The 17,807-nt window shown below is 36.5% G+C and overlaps 1 protein-coding gene across 3 annotated transcripts in view; it reads left to right on the forward strand.

Annotated features, from left to right (window-relative positions):
* The window catches only part of LOC140338836 (zinc finger matrin-type protein 4-like), a 289,898-nt gene that overhangs the window by 33,041 nt on the left and 239,050 nt on the right, over positions 1-17,807 (forward strand). For 2 of the 3 annotated variants that reach the window (XM_072423151.1, XM_072423152.1), the window contains one exon: positions 12,867-13,087. The exons of the other annotated variant lie outside the window; for it this stretch is intronic. The gene's annotated coding sequence lies outside the window, so the exon portion shown is untranslated. The remainder of the gene's footprint in view (positions 1-12,866; positions 13,088-17,807) is intronic. 3 annotated transcript variants of the gene reach the window in all.

Genomic DNA, 17,807 nt, shown 5'->3' on the forward strand with positions numbered 1-17,807 from the left:
ACGACCTTTTAGGGCAGTTATGCATAACAGAGTAGAGGGAAGCACACTGTCACAAGAGGGGAATGACAAATGAAGAAGAGATGAGAGAAGCTGCAGAATGAAAAAGGAAAGAGATACCAGAGAAGGGATAAGAGGTGAAAACATCTCCAATTTGTGTACTGCTCATTCAGAAATGCGGACGTTGATTGATGAGGTGACGGCAGAATGGAAAAAAACTAGGGAAGGTGAAGAGGTTTTATGTCCTTTTCCCTGCTGGCACCCTACTCACATTAACCTTTTCACTTCTGATAGGCAAAAAGTATCCAGAGCAAACTGAATTATCCATCCAAATTCAAAAATACAGGATATCTGCAATGAATCAAAACTAGCAAATGCAGTTTGTCAATTTACTTTGCTGTCATGTCAGGCTCATTATTGCCACCTCTGATTAATATCACATATTTTATACAGCTGTACTCCACTATTGAGTCTTTTTTGTGTTCTGTTTGTTCTGAATATGCCATCTGAGTGGCTGTAAGCATTCATGCAGAATGAAATCTCAATTTTTCCAACAGTAACTTAAAAACTGGTTTCATGCAACAAAATCTTTCTTTCAAAAATCTTTCAAAAACTGTAACTGTGGTCCATGTAATGTAATTGCTGATAATTTTACTCAATATCTCAGTTCATTAAAAATCTGATACAATTTAGATCCTAAAATAAAAGACAAATAACTAAATGCTAAATCAAAATACCTTTCCTGCATGTTAGATGCTGTAGGGACAAAATACATTTATATCTGTTCAGCCAGTCTTGTGATGCCACACAATATGATCAGGAAAATGACTTTCCTTTTACTCAATCAAGCTTACAGCTTCTTATGTCACCTTACTGAGCAAAAAAACAGTATTGTGATGAGGGTTAGCCTGTGCCTCAGGCATACAAATATGGAAAGGTGACACGGGAAGCTTCAAAGCAAACCCGAGAAATTGGGGTTATCATTGTGGTACTGGTGTGTGCATCACTGATCTCTCTAAACAGAAAAAGGCTTGGTGTACAGGAACAATAAACTTTATTAGGGTCAATGCAAGAATGCATTCTCAAAAGAATGAATTACAATTGGGAAGTATTTAACATGTGTTTACATTGACATATATAAAGAACCTAAAGCAATACAACACACATACATGGCATACTCGATTCTGTCCTATACAATCAAACTTAAAATTTCCAAAGCCTTTTAAAATGCTTAAAAAAATCACAAACATCAAAGTTATCACTATGAAAATTTTTGGTGGGGTAAAACAGTTCATATTTTTACTATCCAATCTAATCTAAAAGTTAAAACTAAGAATCAAATGGTGGTGGGGTTTTATAGTAATAGTGATATGATTCTGTAGTAATTTAGGTGTACATAGGATGGTATCCTGTGGTATCCTGTAGTAGCTTGTATACTCACTTATATTATTGCTCCTCTACCAATGCAAAGCAGAGAGGTTGATGTAAATAAAATGTTGTGAAATATTGGTGGCAGTGTGTTGACACCCTTTGTACAAGAAGCCATAGGTCCGAACATCCAGAAAATGTATGTGCTATTGTCTGCCTATTGCAGGGGTGTCCAAACTTTTTGCAAAGAGGGCCAGATTTGGTGAGGTGAAAATGTGTGGGGGCCGACCATTTAGCATGTACTCAGGGTTAGTGTGGGTGTGGTCTGCACAGGTCCCGCACAGCACATGCCCACCAGGTAGACGTGAGGGATTCCCTGTGCACGGAGTCCGATGTCAGTGCAAGCTCTGTGCAGAGAACGTTCTTGGAATTAGAGTGGGCGTGGTCCGTGCGGGTCCCGCACAGCACGCGCACACTATAATGACGTAGGGGATTCCCTGTGCACACATAGGGACTTCTGTCCTACTGATTATACCCGCCGAGTAGCAGGCCGCTAATTGCAAGGTGATTGATCAACCCTAATGAAATATAAAATAGGTTTTTTTGTACGCGTGAATTTTATACTGTGGTCGACCGTGCTGGCAGGCCGCATATTATTGATTTTACGACAGAGGCTGTGTGTATATTTTCTGTTGTTTCTCCACTTTTGAGAAAGTATATAGGACTGTATATTTTTGGCCTACATAATGTTAACTGTAAACACTTTTCCAATAGGTTATTCTACTCTTTGGTATTTTTAGGTGAGATATAATAGGTGTATTTTAAATTACTTACAGGATTGCTGACCCACCAGCAGATTCTGTCTGTCTGATCTACTGTCTATTATGTGACCACATGTTTTTTTGCCCCCTGTCCTTTGTTAATATTACAAAGGTTGAGGTGAGATAATCATTCTGCCTTTGACTACATTGCCTCTCCCCCATGACAATTAACCTTGAAAATTGTATTCAAATATTGATCGCCCCCTGATGTGCAAGCATAGTAATCTCCAAGCAATCAATTCTATCAAAATCAATTACATTCTGTTGAAATCAATTGTATGCATTATGTGGAAAAGCACATTATTGATTAAATTGCATTGCATTTTCCTCCCTTGGTGGAGGTGGTGTTGAACTACACGGAACCCACAAACATAACTGGCTGTAGAAGAGAAGTTACTTTAACTACATTGTTTTATATGCAGTTTTAAAAATAAAGAGGCAACCTGTATACATCTTGTGCCTGTAGCCAACCTTAGCTGTCTGATTGGTGACCTACATACTTGTTAGTTTGAATGCAGGATGAGTACAAGACACTATTTTAGCAAGGCAATGAGCACAGTAGTCAAGAAATTGTTTTCCTGTAGTTGCAGATCACCAGGCTAGGCACGCATGGAATACGCCAAGATATACAAAGAGACAGTGACCAAAATTAGTGTTAATGGCAATAACCAATTAGCTTGAGTTTCTTTTCAAGAAAATGTATTTATTTATTATTCTGTCGTTATTCTGTCCTATTTGTAGGCACCTGTACAAAAAGCTTCTCTGCCTGAATATGTGACGGTGACACCACAAAGTACACAGCCATTAAAATTACAAGTTTCTTTATTTCCAGTAGGACTTGTGTTCAGGATCTTACATGACAAGTGATGGCCGTTGAGATACAACACAGAATGCACAACGTTTTCCACCTTATTTTATTTAAACCGGCCTGACATTAATTAAGTAAAGATATATGCAACAAGGGTTTAATTTAAGGAGATTTAATTGAAGGGTGCAAATAGCAGCAGAGAATCACCTCTTTCAAAAGGGCAACTACATTAGATTGCCAATACTCCTACACTACAATCAGTAAAAATGAACTGAAGGTTTCTTTATGTAGTATATTATTAAACCCATACAGTTACCATAAAGACATGATAACAAATGCAGCTAAAAATAAATGTAAGATTATAAAGTATATCTAAAGCCAATTTTTTTTGTTATTTTGGTTAATGTTGGGAGTGTGAAAAAAGCTGTATTTTCCCCCCTATCTATGTGTCATTAGGGAGATTTGCTTCACTTTGTGACCTGTGGTCTTAATAGGCAATGAGATGATATATTTCCAATGTTTCCAATGTGAAGGAAATCTCATGATAATGAATTGCCACAGAAACAATTGTCCTCATTGGAAGATTCTCCACCCCTTATTTTGGCAAATTAAAATGCCATCATTACATTCTTGTTGACATGGGTAACCAGGACAATTAAGGGGTAAATTTCAATTATCAACGCACAAGTTGAGAAGTTGATAAAAGTTTACAGAGGTTCTAAATCTCCCCAAAAAAATCAATTTGGCTTTAGTTGTACTTTAAATCCCCCCAAAAAACAAAAAATAAATAGGCTGGATCAACAAATAAAACGTTAAGGAAAGATCTTCCATCAGCCTACTTACAACTTGAACAGACATATTAAGGAACTCGTGGATCATAAACACCATTTACATTAGCCAAATTGAAATATTCAATTCTGTACCTTGGCAAGCAAACCTAGGCGATCAGGATAAGCAAATTGAAACCAAAAACAACATACACCAGACAAGACAAAGGAGTGTAGGGACAGGGTAGGTGGAGATCTCTTTTGTTGACTTTTAATATATATAAAGGGACTGTCTTCTACTAAAATTAGCTTTTCTCCTGTGCTTCAATAGAGCGATTAAACCATTAGTGACGAGTACTGCAGTACTTATACAATAGAGATTGTAGTAAGCAGAGCTGTAAGGTAAAATATAGAAAGATGTTTGACTTCTGCACATGGACTTCAACCATGTCATGGATCTTTATTAGACCTCGTCGGGCATACTTTTGTTATGTGCAAAGCTTTGCATCTTCTTTTGGCCACTAAAAGGACTCCCTGGTCTTCTAGTTGTGTTTGTTTTGTTTTCTTAACAATCAGCAGGTCATATATATTTATTGTCTGTATTATGAACAGAAAAAATTGGTATGTATGCTTTTGTGTTAAAGCGTACCTAAACTCAGAATTTTCACTTTACATAAACGGGTAGAGAACCCTTTTATGTAAGGTAAAAATTAAGTTTTTATTGTTTTTATTTTTAGTTGCAACACCCCTTATATTTAAAAAAAAAAAAAAAAGGGTGCAGCACCGCCCCCTAATTCTTGGGCGCCTAGCGCAAAGCTGAGGTAGGTATCCCAGGAGGCTCTTGGGCGCTCCTTCTGTGTGCAGTGAGCATCTCGAGCATGGGCAGAACGAGGAGCTTTTTTGCTCAAAGAGAAAAATTTGCTGATCTTGCACATGCACAGTGAGATTGGCAATTTTTAATTTTTTTTTATCCTACGTCACCTGATCTCGCGCCTGGGTTGGGTGGCATAGGATGAAAAACCTTGAAGCGAAGACGAAGATGGCATCGCCCGGAGCGCCGGCTCCAGGACGGATGCAAAGACAACCTGATGCCGGGCACCCCTGGAGTGATCGGACTGCCCTGCGAGCTTGAAGTTAAGTGTGTTTTTTATTTATAGTTTTATAGTTCCTCTTTACCTATAGTGACGGACTTCATTCTTGGTTACTTCTGAGGCTATGCCTTTGATACGGTTATGAAAGTTTTGTAGAAAACAAATATGGATCATACATCTAAAAAGCAGTCTGAATAATCTGTTTTAAAACTTCTGTTCTTATGAAAATATTTAGTACACCTCTTTTGATAAAATTTAATGGTTTATACTTTATCTACTGACAAATGTTCATCAACCGCATTGATACGTAAATAGGCATAAAGGGAACTTAAGAGAGAATTAAAATGTCTAAATAACACATTCGCTATTAATTTTTCCCTGACATTTTATGTTGTGTATTTGTACATGCTAGTAAACGTCACTTTGGGAAAATAACAGTGCCGTCCCCCCATTTAGTTCCTCCTATTTGCCATACAGTTTAATGCTCCCTTGACAACAGTGTTGTCCAAGCTGTTTACATTTAATATTCATGTGTAATATGCAGATTAGGTTTTAGATTTGATTCAGTTTCCGTGCAATTATTCGTTAGGATTTGACTGCCCTAATTATTTGTCACTGCATTTGAAAAATAACATCAATTTTGACATACATGTTTAGCTGTTTTCTCTTTCTAGACATTCCATCACTTACTATGACTTTTTTCATTTTATGATGTATTATTAAAATCTTACACTCTGACTTTTAGTTGAAAAAGTAAAAGCCCTTTGTAGTAGCATTCTAGTCTTTGGACTATGGAAAAACACATTAAGTTCAGAAACCAAACTAATTAACAAATTGACAATAGCCCCTTACCTTTAGGAAGCATATTTCAAAGAGAAGTTTTATTGCATAGCTTTTACCACTTTTCCTGACTTTTATTTATATAGGTTTGCGTACTGTATTTCTCTAGAATAGTAACAGAAACAAATCTGCAACAACGTTTGGTAAAATCCTTAGAATGTACAGACTTGATTTTTCAAGAAATTTGGACAATATAAATTTAAATACAATTTAAATTTTAGTCATTCCCTTTCATTGAGGTGGGATACTCGCCAACAGTTAATACTTTAAAGGTAAAGAACATGACAAGTGTACCATATGATTATACCAAACCAGTTCCACATAGTAAAACTGCTATTTGGTAAAGTAGACTAAACCCACATTTTATACCTGTCCCCGTTCTGTTGCAGAGCACTGCCATCTTCTTCCTTTCTACTATTCTGGCAAGTAAAGCAAATGTCGCGCATGCACAACTCAGCTTTTTACCATAAACAAGGAGTGATCAGGCAGGTAGGAGGGATTATTGTAGAAGGGACATTGCCTGTCCCCTTCTGCAATTATGCCTGATCCTGGAATCTTAAAAGTGGAACTTTCTGTTCTGCTTTAAGGCAGGAATCTGCAAGAAACTTTATGAAAATCGTTACGATACACATAGATCACTCTGAGGGAATTGTGTTGTTTTTTTTCCTCTGAAGAATTCACACTTCGATTCAGGAAAATGAAGGCAGGGGATTAAATGCTTTTGTGCACAGAAATGGGCTAAAAAATAAGGCATGCATGCAATAATAAAAAGAACTCAAATTTTTTGCTCACCTGTGGATTATTGGTATTGTACTTTTAACATGGTTTTGAGTTTATAAATACTTTTCACTACTTTAAAGTGTTGTACATGTTATTCCATATAATCAAGCAACATTTCTAAAAAAGTAATTTAAATTGCATAGGTTGGTATTGCAAGCACACTTTGGTTTACCAAACTTTTAAACTGAGTGAGCTTTTTACAAAGAAAAGCAAATGAACCTGAATAAAAGTGTATTCAAAGCTCTATTACAATTAAACATTGCCAGACGGCTAATAAAATATTACAAAGCACCAAAGTAGGTGTCATACAACTTTTCTCTTTGAATAAAACTGGGTTATTTGAAACTAAAGAGCCTCAGAAGTTGTCAATGGTCCCAGGAGACTCTTACCTGTACTTGTATGAAAGCTTGTCCAAGCTAATGTATTTGGAATCATATGTCTAGTTGAATATAAAGTATAAATTGGATGGTGTGCAATTAGGAGGGAATATAGGGAAAACTTTTATCCCCCAAAAAATGACATTGAAGCTTTGAACTCGAAATACAGTAGGTAGTATGGTGTCACAGTTAAATATGACAAATAAAAAAGATTAGCGCTTTGGAGGAATGCATGTCACAAATGATTGATTTGCACATTTTATTACATTTTGTGTAAAGTAAGGGTCCCTCTAGATTTATTTTTTTGCAAAAAGAATATTTTAATTAGTTTAGCAAATACCACAAGATCATTTATATTGTTGCATTTTATTTGCTTCTACTTTGAAGGTAAATGAATGGTATAAAAAATGATAGAACACTACAAGTAATACTTGCTTAACTGAACAAACCTTCAGATAAATGTCTGGGCACTATTGTCTGACAATGGAAAGCTTTCATTTTTCTTCCGCCCCTGTGGAAGCATCCCTTAACAAATGGCTTCCAAATGGCTTTCTTGTATGCAGTCATGAAGAATAATCATTAGTCCTGTAATTAAAGCTTGTGAACCATGATTGAACTTATGACAGTGCCCCATTCAGTCTTGTAGCTCTGCGTAGGTTAATGACACCAGATTATCGTGTCTCGGGCTATGACTAGCTGGAAGTCACCAGGCTGATTTTATTTTGGGAGGGAGTTTTGTCTTTGCTCGAAGTATTTGAAAACAGCATCCCAGAGAGCTTAGAAGCGTGACAGAATTGATCTGTATTGTAAATGACTCTGCAGTTTGTGAGGCGCTATTAATGTAAATATTGATTCATGTTCTGGGCAACCTAGAAACTTCCCACATTTTAAAAATGCAAAAATATGTGGATAAAAAAGAACTGTGGTCTATCTGCATGTTTTTAAACAACAGGAAACAACAAAGCCTTTATAGGTCAGTCAACAGAGCAGCCATATCAATAAATTGAGGATAAGAGAAACTCCTTACACATGGGTATGTAAGGGTACCTAGGCAGTTCACAAGAAATCCTCTGTATAGAAAACTTGTATAGAGAAACAGATATGGAATACATTAAACTGAAATATTGTGGATGAATAATGACTTTCAAGACAGTACATAAATATCCTAAGACATAAAAAAGGGACAGCTGTTTTATTGTCTGTAACTATGGCCCTGATTTATCAAAGCTCTGAGGCTGCAGAAAATACATTGGGTGATTCAGAAAACCTGGAATGGATCTGGTCAAGGACTGCAAACATTTGCTAACAAATTGTAATGACTTTTTATAAAATCCATTCCAGGTTTGCTGGATCACACATATTCACTGATGTAAATCTTCTCCATTCTTGAAAAGCTTTAATAAATCAGGCCTTATTAGTGGTATTCTGCTGGTGAAAATTACCTTTCCCTGATTTTAAAGAAAACTGTTCACATAAAAAATCACATAATTACACCATACAATACAAAAAAAACATTTTAAAAGGGCAACAAGTGACATGAAAAACATCAAAAATGATATTTTTCTGCTACATTCATAATGACAAAAAAATACAGGTCGACCTGACAAAATAGACTACACACTGTTACAGAAATGTAACCATCACAAATTACATGGGCATGGTCCAATGTTGTCAGCAACAGGAAAGCTGCCCAAAAAAATGCCATTAAGACATCACCTACTTGTATATAAACTGGAAGGTGCTGCAAATGTCACTAGCACAAAGGATAAAATGGTGAAAACAAATTTTGCTTCATGGAATGCATTTCTTTAGGTATCTACTGGGCCATGCGCTGATTCACTTGAAGGGCTTTTTGATTCCTTTGGTGTCTTCACACTATAACCTGTATAGATATACTGTACTTGCTTGTAAGTTCCTAAGCCCTTGTAAATAGAATCATGATTTTTATATGCTGCACTGATGATATGCAGAAAAACGTGAAATAGCTGAATGCAGTTTGGAATAAATTACCACTATTTTGGGATATGTAGTGGAAGTAGAAATGTGAATACATTTTGTTTTAACAATGCACTCCAGTGCTAAAGTCAGACTAGAAAATCTATTTTGTGTCTTTTGTCTTTTTATCTATATGAAATATATGTGCCATCCCTAAAAACATGTCACTCTTCACTGTTCTAATTAAGGCCTGAAGGAATTTTCCTGACCATGCATAGTACAAATATTCCACTTACTTTGTGTTCAATGTAACTTCCCCTGGGACTCTTTAGATTAGCTCCTAGTGAAAAATCATACTTTACAGGCAATGTGTTTGGGACAGAGGTGGAGTGGGGAGATTGAACAGATTTATTGCTGCTGTCATATACTTCCAATAAATGAGCAGATTTTGTGGTCTTGTAGAAGATCCTTTTGATAGGTTGCATCAGATTGATTGGTTGCATATTAAATCAGACTACTCTGGTTGCAATCAGAAACAAATTAGTGTTCATTTTAAATAAAAATGTCTCTAAGTATGCCATGATTTATTTTCAACAAGGTGAAAAATTGGGTAGAAAATGGTCCAGAAAATCCTTGCACTTTCCTTTTCTGAAAAACAACATAGAAAAGCAAAATCTAGATAAGAATGCAGATCTGTATGTGGGTAAATGTCTGTATGTTCTGTAAAATATTCTTTCTATTTTATGTGAGAAAGAAAAAAGAAATCTTTTAGGAGCAGTATTTAATCTAGCACATACACTGTGTTTGTTATTTTGATTTGTTTCTCATGACTTCACGCATAAAATTACAAAACAGAACTGTAAGTACCTTTTTTTTTGCAATGGGGTTGAGTTACTAAGAAGCTTAGGCTGTGTACTAAGCAAATTGAATTATCTATCACCTTGTAAAGCATAATTCACCTAGCTTAGTGAATGACACATGCAAGAAAATGTAAAAATGATTTTTGTTTCTACATGACTAGATGGTTGATGTCATCAGAATTCCGCATCATCAGAGTAAAACAAACCTGTCCAATAGGGAATATGAGCAGAGATTAGACCATCATGAAATAATTATTGTACCCTGAAGTTTAGTGTAGACCAACAGTACAGCTCCACTGCACTTCCCTCACTCCCAAAAGCTAATGTTGCAGCTTGCACTTAGTGATGCACTGATGTCCTTTTGTACTTTTTCACATCAACAAGTCACTGGCCATTCACAGAATAGAACTGGTTAAGTAATGAGGGTAATCACTGAATGAGAGCTGCATGCATAGGTATATATAGTTAATATTCCTTTTTGCTTTAGTGGACTAATTAAAATAGAATTGTTACCTGGACACAGTATTTAGGACACCAGATTAAAAAAAAATACCATTAAAGGACCCAGAAAAATGACACACTAAAAGTTCCAAATTTGTATCCATGCTTGCTGTCCCAAAACAATGATACACCAATACCTATACCAAAAATAAGGTTTTAAAAAGGTTCATGCCGAACATGGGATCACAGAAAAATATTACTTCAATAGTTGCAGTCTCTGAACAATGGTACATCCACACTTGAGGTGTCATGGAGATGTGAGTTATTAAATAACCAAAAGTCTGAATACAGCAGTTACAATAAAATGCTTTCTTTAGATTCCAACAAACATGTATCCAATGTAGTTACACAGCAAAAGTAATAATAACTTTACTACCTATCTCTGGGCAAACTCTTCTCCCCGCACCTACCTTCCTCTAACCTATCCCATATTTTTATAGTCATCCTCACCTTGTTAAACAAGATATACCTAAATCTGCCATCCAGGCCCCCTGGGAGTGCCGTTTCCCCTATGATCCAGCTCTCCCCAGTCAGACTTCTTCCACTGACATCACTTTCCTTCCCCATTGTGGGAGGACCCAACTGCTGGATATGTTGGGAGGAAAATAAGAGAAAGATTCAGCAGGTGGCATTTCTTTCCCAGAGATCAACTTTAAAACATTAATAATACATTTTAATGACTTAGAGGGAGATTTAATTCCCAAAAAAGCATCTACAAATTTTGCTCCCAGCAGTTTATTTAATGCCATCCAAGGTCTGGAAACTCAGGATTTCAGTAACTACTTAGAACTTGCATTGAAAATGAGTATGTTTTTCCTTTAGGAGAGCGATAAGTCCAAAGAAAAGATAAAGAGGCAAAGCTGCTAATTAATGGCCAATAGCTTCCAACAACTGAAAAGTAACTTTAATCATTTTAATTAATTGTGTTTTAAAATGTTCCAGGGTCACCTGGGTGAGCGCACTTTCATTGTTGCAGTGTAATATTAATCAGAGCTGCCGTTTATATTATTTTTCTGTACTTGTGGTTTAAGCAAAGAACCAAGAGATCCCCTCTGTGGCATATCTGAAATGATGAATTATCTAAAATAAGTCCAATTGTTTCCCCTTAATTGGTAGTTTTGTCTGTATGGAAATTTCTTAGTCTTTTTTTTTTTGAACAGAGAGAAGACTAGCAAATTGGATTTCCCCAAAGGATCTTCAGCCTCATTTTATAAAGTGTTACAAGTGAATTCCAAACCAAAATGCAAGTTCAATAAAAGAATAGGAACAGATTAGGCTTTTTTGTATGTCTTTGTATTCATATTTTTAGGAGGTCATCCCCTTTAGCTAATATGTATTAATTTTTCTAAGGTCAGGTATTCTATATGTATGTACTATATAGCCCTGCGCTAGAGTCATAGTTTTAGTATCACAATATTGGGGGGAGAATCAAGAAAAGCAATACCTGCTAGGGGTACTTTTAGCAGCTTTACCTATTTCAAGTCTATAGGTAATTTAAAGACCAGGCCAACTTTTAAGAGTACACATATAAATGTTTTACTAACTGCTTTGGGCCAATATTCGCCTGTCTGCTGACTCTGCTGAAACATCCGTCACTGGTGATTTGGTCTCTCCTTACCACTGAAAACATAGAAATCTTCCTGGCAACAGGAAACAATCAGCCAGCTAGAAACATCTTCTTCAATACAAAGTAACTATTCATCTCTGCCTGGTAGTTAAGTACAAATTAGACTAGGGCCATGTCCCTCCAAATAATTCCCGATCTGCATTTATACACAGCTACTGTACTGGGATTTCTTTCTCCTAATCCTTAAAAAGTTTGTAAAACCTTAGTTGCTATTTTTGTTTTTATCCTTTCCCAGCCCCCACAGTTACGACAGTGGTGGTGCTGGTACCATACCCATGATTTGATCAGTAACCAGTGTGTACATTATCCTCTTTTTGCCTTCTGGTGAACAAAATATTCCACAATATTTTGCTTCTACAGCCAAATTGACATCTTGCCAGATCTCATGCAAGCGCATTTGAAGATCTAGCACTTTGTCATCAGGGGTAAAGATACAGAAGGAACAGGTGGCTCCCAATGACATGGAAAAAAAAATGATCATGTGGCCCTGGGCTAGGAGTTCTACAGGTGAAAAAAGGACGTTCGTAAATTTGCTGGGCTGGTAAATATCTTTATTCGGATATATTTTAAATTTACTGAAAAATATATTTTATATTTACTCATTAAAGGTAAAATACCATTTTTTATTCCCTAATGGGGGGCTAAATATAAGTTTAAAAATTCGGATTTGCTTTGAAGGTTTGCTTTTTATCAGGCTGCGTAGCTTTGTGGATGCATCACATGTAACAGAAATGTTAAATGAAGGATATCTTTGGTATGTTGTGTTTTGCTAAACTACAATTTAAGCTCATACCTGCTAGTTTTTGTACACTTTGGATATGGATATCCAAAGATCTTGTATGTTAAGGTGTCTAACGAATGACTGATAGGAAAAACACCTGTGAAATGTGAAAGCTGAAGATGGTTAGCCAAACTTATTCCTTTTTTTTTTTTTTTTAGATATGTAAATATGTTGACCTGTTCGTTGACTTACTTTTCATATAGCAGAAGCAGATTCTGACACTAGGATGCTATTTCTCATACTCATTGTCTCCACTAGCTTTAAACTAGCTTCAGGCTGTAAAGGCTTCTGTTTTTCTCTGCTTCGGTTTCAGAACACAGTGCAACACGGGAATATGCAGCTTTGACACAGGGCAGTGCAACAGAAATTGAAATTGAAGCAAAACTAACACAACCATGGAAACTTCTCGGTTGCTTTTAATTAAAATATGGTAATTTTGAAGGCTTAGAAGAACATGACTTTTAAATTGGGTGTTTGAAGAAAGTGAAGAAAAAGCCTTATAGAAATGGTGAATACAGAATGTCAGCATGAGTGGTAAGTAAACAAAAATAGGTTAACATGTTGTTGAGTAGATGTTTGCTAACTCTCTGGGAGTCATTAAATTGCCATGTATTTTTTTTTAAAAGTCATTTTTCTCTTTTTAGAAAATATTTTCACTATTTCCATGTTACAGGTTATGAGATTGTAGGTATTGGGTTTACAACAACTTTAGGTTTACAAAGGGGTTAAAGTGAGGTTTGGGGTTCACAGTTAGGCAGTTGTCTGGATTGCAGCACACATCTGGAAGAAATATACAAAGCAGGATTTTAGGCTGAACTCTAGCCAGCCCCGAAAATACTCTCTATCATCCTTCTCCACCCAGTGTAGTGCTCCTTAGTTATTGTGTTTCTAATGATTTTGAGCCTGTGCTATTTCTTCATCCATTTCTCAGCCCATGTGCTGTTATAACAGGAGCTGCAAACCATCTCTTTATGAGGAGTTAAACTCTCTGAGACACATAGAAATGTGTCTCCGTAACCAATCAGAAGCAAGGGGCATGTTAGTGCATTGGAAAAGTTCTCATCTTTAGTGCTTTATGAGGTTTGCATCCAGACCACCCTGGAAGATTCCCACACATGAAGCTGCAACTAAATCACTGACTGTACAGAAATCAAATGGCTGAAAGGGAAAGACCAGGAGAACACAGATGATGAGGATTGGCCTGAATTACCCTTAGAATCCATCGGACTAAAAATGAAGTGTGGTTATATAAGCTACAGATACTAACGCTTGTTGTGTAGATGTCACAGTGTGCACAGAAATTAGGCTAACTAATATGATCACAGGGGAAGATTATCTATAAAAATCTGCGCAAAAAGAAAGGTTAGGCTGCAGTTAATTTTAGAATATACATCCCTTGTGTGTTTACACATAGGTTGCACTATTCTGAATTTTAAGGTTTGAAAAGATGTATTGTCATATTTATTAAATCATCATATTAAATCATAATAATGAATGGAACAGGTATGGTGTCTAAAGTGAGTGAACCCTTTAGCGAGATTCAGTCTAATAAAGGCATATTGGTGAAAAATGGTTGCTAAAGGTTATTGCACATTTTATGTTTGCCATTCAAAGATGGCTGAAGCCTTAAGAGAAACAGCAGTTTGCAAATCCACTGTAGTTAGGGTACAGCAATAATAGATCTATTTTTACACATAGAAAGTAAATGTGACTATCTAAAAAGATATAAAGAAAGCTAAATATGCTACGCTATGGGATCAGTTGAATAAAATCTCTTGGTATAGGCATGGTTTTTGGAAACGTTTTGGCAAAGCTGTCTTCTGATTGGAAGGTAAAAGAGGATTATTGCTGTGCATTTTGACCAACCAAAAAGAAGCCTAAAAGATAAAAACAAAGTTAGCAGTTTAAAACCGAGTGAGGATTCAGTGAAAAAGCAGAAATGCGAATGAAGGAATCAGACCTAAATATGGAAGGGGTTGCTTAGTAAAAAAAAATATTTGCCTAGTTTTAATGTTGGCAAAATTATTACTCTACAGAAAGCAGGGACACTATAATCATGCTTCCTCACTTATGCTAACAAAGAACAGGCCTATTCATAATAGGTTGCCAGTAATTTCTGACTGGCAGTTGTATTGATTTGTGGGATGATTTCGAGTATCATTTCAATTGATACAGCCATAATTGAGGTAGATCTAAACCCTAAATTGATGACTGTTTAGTAAATCACTGATTCTCAAAAACTGTTATTGTAATACTTATTTCTTGAAACATTATGCTCACTTCCTGTTCCTAACTACATAGGAAAAGCTTCAAACCGGTGGTCTGCGAGAAAATTTGTGGTCCGCAGCTCTGGCTGGTGCGCCCCCGTTCGAGGTCAGAAGAAGGACCTTGCTGGAGGGGCACACCGGCCGTAGCCTCGAACCATGTCCCCTGTACGTATCGCAGGCTCAGGGAAATGGGCGGATTGTTCCAGAGATACTCTCCCATTGCAGGCTCAGACCTGGGTTGGAGGGTTCTGGCATCATGACATCATTATGGGGAAGTTTCTTTCCCATTGAGCAACACCTGGCTCCCCACAGATGCGCAGTCCGGAAATTTAGTGGTCCGTGGTTCCAAAAAGGTTGGCGACCACTGTTCTAACCCTTCCTCGCTCCAAAATAAACAAGTTGTTCTTATCTGTAGTTTATCCAGAAGCTGCAACTGGCACAAACAAAAGGATTATATACAAAGGCATCAGATTTTAAAGTAAGTTTCTTTGATTTCAGTGGCTCAAGTAATTTCTTCAAGCTGCTTCTAAATTGCATTGATCTGCTTCCATTTTAGAGTTCCATTTGCATTTACATTGACTTCTGTGGTGTTCATGAACCAACCAAAACCTGTGTAAACGGGCCCTTAGCCATCCTTTTCTTCTTTATAGAGATAAAGATTTTGAAACCTCAAGTGTCTTAGTCACTGTGCTAATTTCACAATGTTTGCAAATACTCTCAATCTATATTCCCTTGCTGAAAATGTCACTCTGCATTGACACACTATGCTATTAGACAGAACATAGTTAACATTTTATGCTTTTCAAGCTAATCTAACACCTCATAGTGAGCCTGACTTTCTGCATGCCCTTTAGATGCTTTAGCTAAGCTAAGAATCGTTTGCTGTACAGTTCCCATAATCCTTTTAGTTTAGTATCGACAGCATGGCTATATTCAGGAACATTCGACAAGTATGTGTAAGCGGATCAGAGTGTTATTGAACATTGAGGATTTTATTCTGCTGTGTGTGACTTATAAAATATCTGCATAGATCAGGTGCTTGTGTTGCCGACTGACTCAAGTTTCCATTTGCTAGTGTCTCATGTTGCTGTATTTTACATCTCAAGGGCACATACTATCCTGAAAAGTTAGAAGTATGCAGATGTATTTTTCAGGAATATGATCTATAACAACCATGATTGCATGTAACTAAATACATATAGTTAGTCCCTGCTGGCATTTTCTTTGTTATTCATATAACAATATAGGATCACTTATGCAAAACATGAATGTATTCCAAAAACTGTATAAGGTTATATAGCCATGGGAAGTATTTCAGTATATAGGTTCTTTTTTTTTACTATTTCACACCCCGTTATTATTTTTTTCACATACAAACACAGATTAAGCAGCCAAATAAATGTTACAGTACAGGCATAGGGACAAACTATACCCTTGCCAGGAATGATTGCAGTAGGTATCAATAGCTCCAGGTCTACCCAAGACCAGAAACTACCCAAGCACCAAGCAGTCCTAAAGTCTGTTATAACAATTTCACTGTCACTTTTCTGGGCAGAAAAATAGTCTGTAAAATAATGAGAACAAGGAAAATACTGAATACTATTGATAAATGTATTAACCACATACAGTTATCAGAATGCAGCATTTTTCACTTAAAAGGAAACCTGCATGAAGAGAAAGATGCTGTTGCCCACAATTTAAAGATGGTGGCATATTAATATGGTCTTAGAAACCCCAAGATGTGTAGTAAGAATTACAAAGTGGCGCTGAACACCATGCAACCCTGATTTCCTCAAAATGTATTAGTCAGTAAAACAGATTGAAGCAAACCTGAATGAGTGTGCTTATGCAGAATATGGCATATTGGCATATATAGGTGTAGGGACCTGTTATTGTTATGTACTAGGAACCCACCAACTGGGTGGGGTGGACAGCTCCAGGGAATGGTCTTTCTTGTCCTATTCGGCTTGCTCCTACTTTCTGCTCATTTAAAAGAGCACTCAAAACCCATTTTTTTCAAACTTCCCTACCCATCTTCTTCTGTCTTTTGAAACCATCACTACTTCCCACCACTACATATCTCCCATCCTATTGTGTGTAAATTCCCCACCTACTAGATTGTAAGCTCTTTGGCGCAGGGTCCTTTCCTCCTGTATCACTGTCTGTATTAGTCTGTCATTTGCAATCCCTATTTTAAGTACAGCGCTGCGTAATATGTTGGTGCTATATAAATCCTGTTTAATAATAATATTATTAATTGTCTTCAACAGTGGGCTCTGCTTGTGACAGTGCCAAATACAGAGCTAAACTGTACACTGCATAGTGCCTTCACTATGCAGTGTAGGGATAATACAAAAAGCCACCATGAGCCAAGGCTTTTTTTCTATTGTCAGTTATATCTGCCCAATCTGGCTTTTCAGTTTATATCCACTTCAAAATCTCATGTTTGTATGTAAAGAAATGCAGTGGCATCATAAACATTATTCTATCATTATCCTACTATAATTTCATTCTGAGAAATAAAACACCAATGTACAGATAGTGAATCTGATAATGTACAGATAGTGAAGAATATATATTTAGGATAGTTGATATAAAGAGTTTTTGTTAGGCAAGGTTCCAGCACCCCTACACACACACCCTTCATGCTTTTTTTTGTTTCATTCAGTTTTTGGAATGACAAACAGAACAACAAAATACTTAAAACATAGTCATAACATAGCAGTGTTGACCTCTATTGGTCAATATATAAAAACAACCTATATTCAACATAGACCCTCAGAATCATATAAACTAGAAAATAGAAACCCTTATGTGCTGAAAATTGCACATATTAGTCAAACTAAATGAAACAACATACCGTATTTTTCGGCGTATAAGACGCTCCGGCATATAAGACGCACCCAATTTTAAAGGAGGAAAATCTAAAAAAAAAAAAAGATTCTGAAGGATTATTCCCCTTCTGATCACCCTGTGCCAATTTAAAT

Source organism: Pyxicephalus adspersus, chromosome 10 (genome assembly GCF_032062135.1).
Source record: "Pyxicephalus adspersus chromosome 10, UCB_Pads_2.0, whole genome shotgun sequence".
NCBI lineage: Eukaryota > Metazoa > Chordata > Amphibia > Anura > Pyxicephalidae > Pyxicephalus > Pyxicephalus adspersus.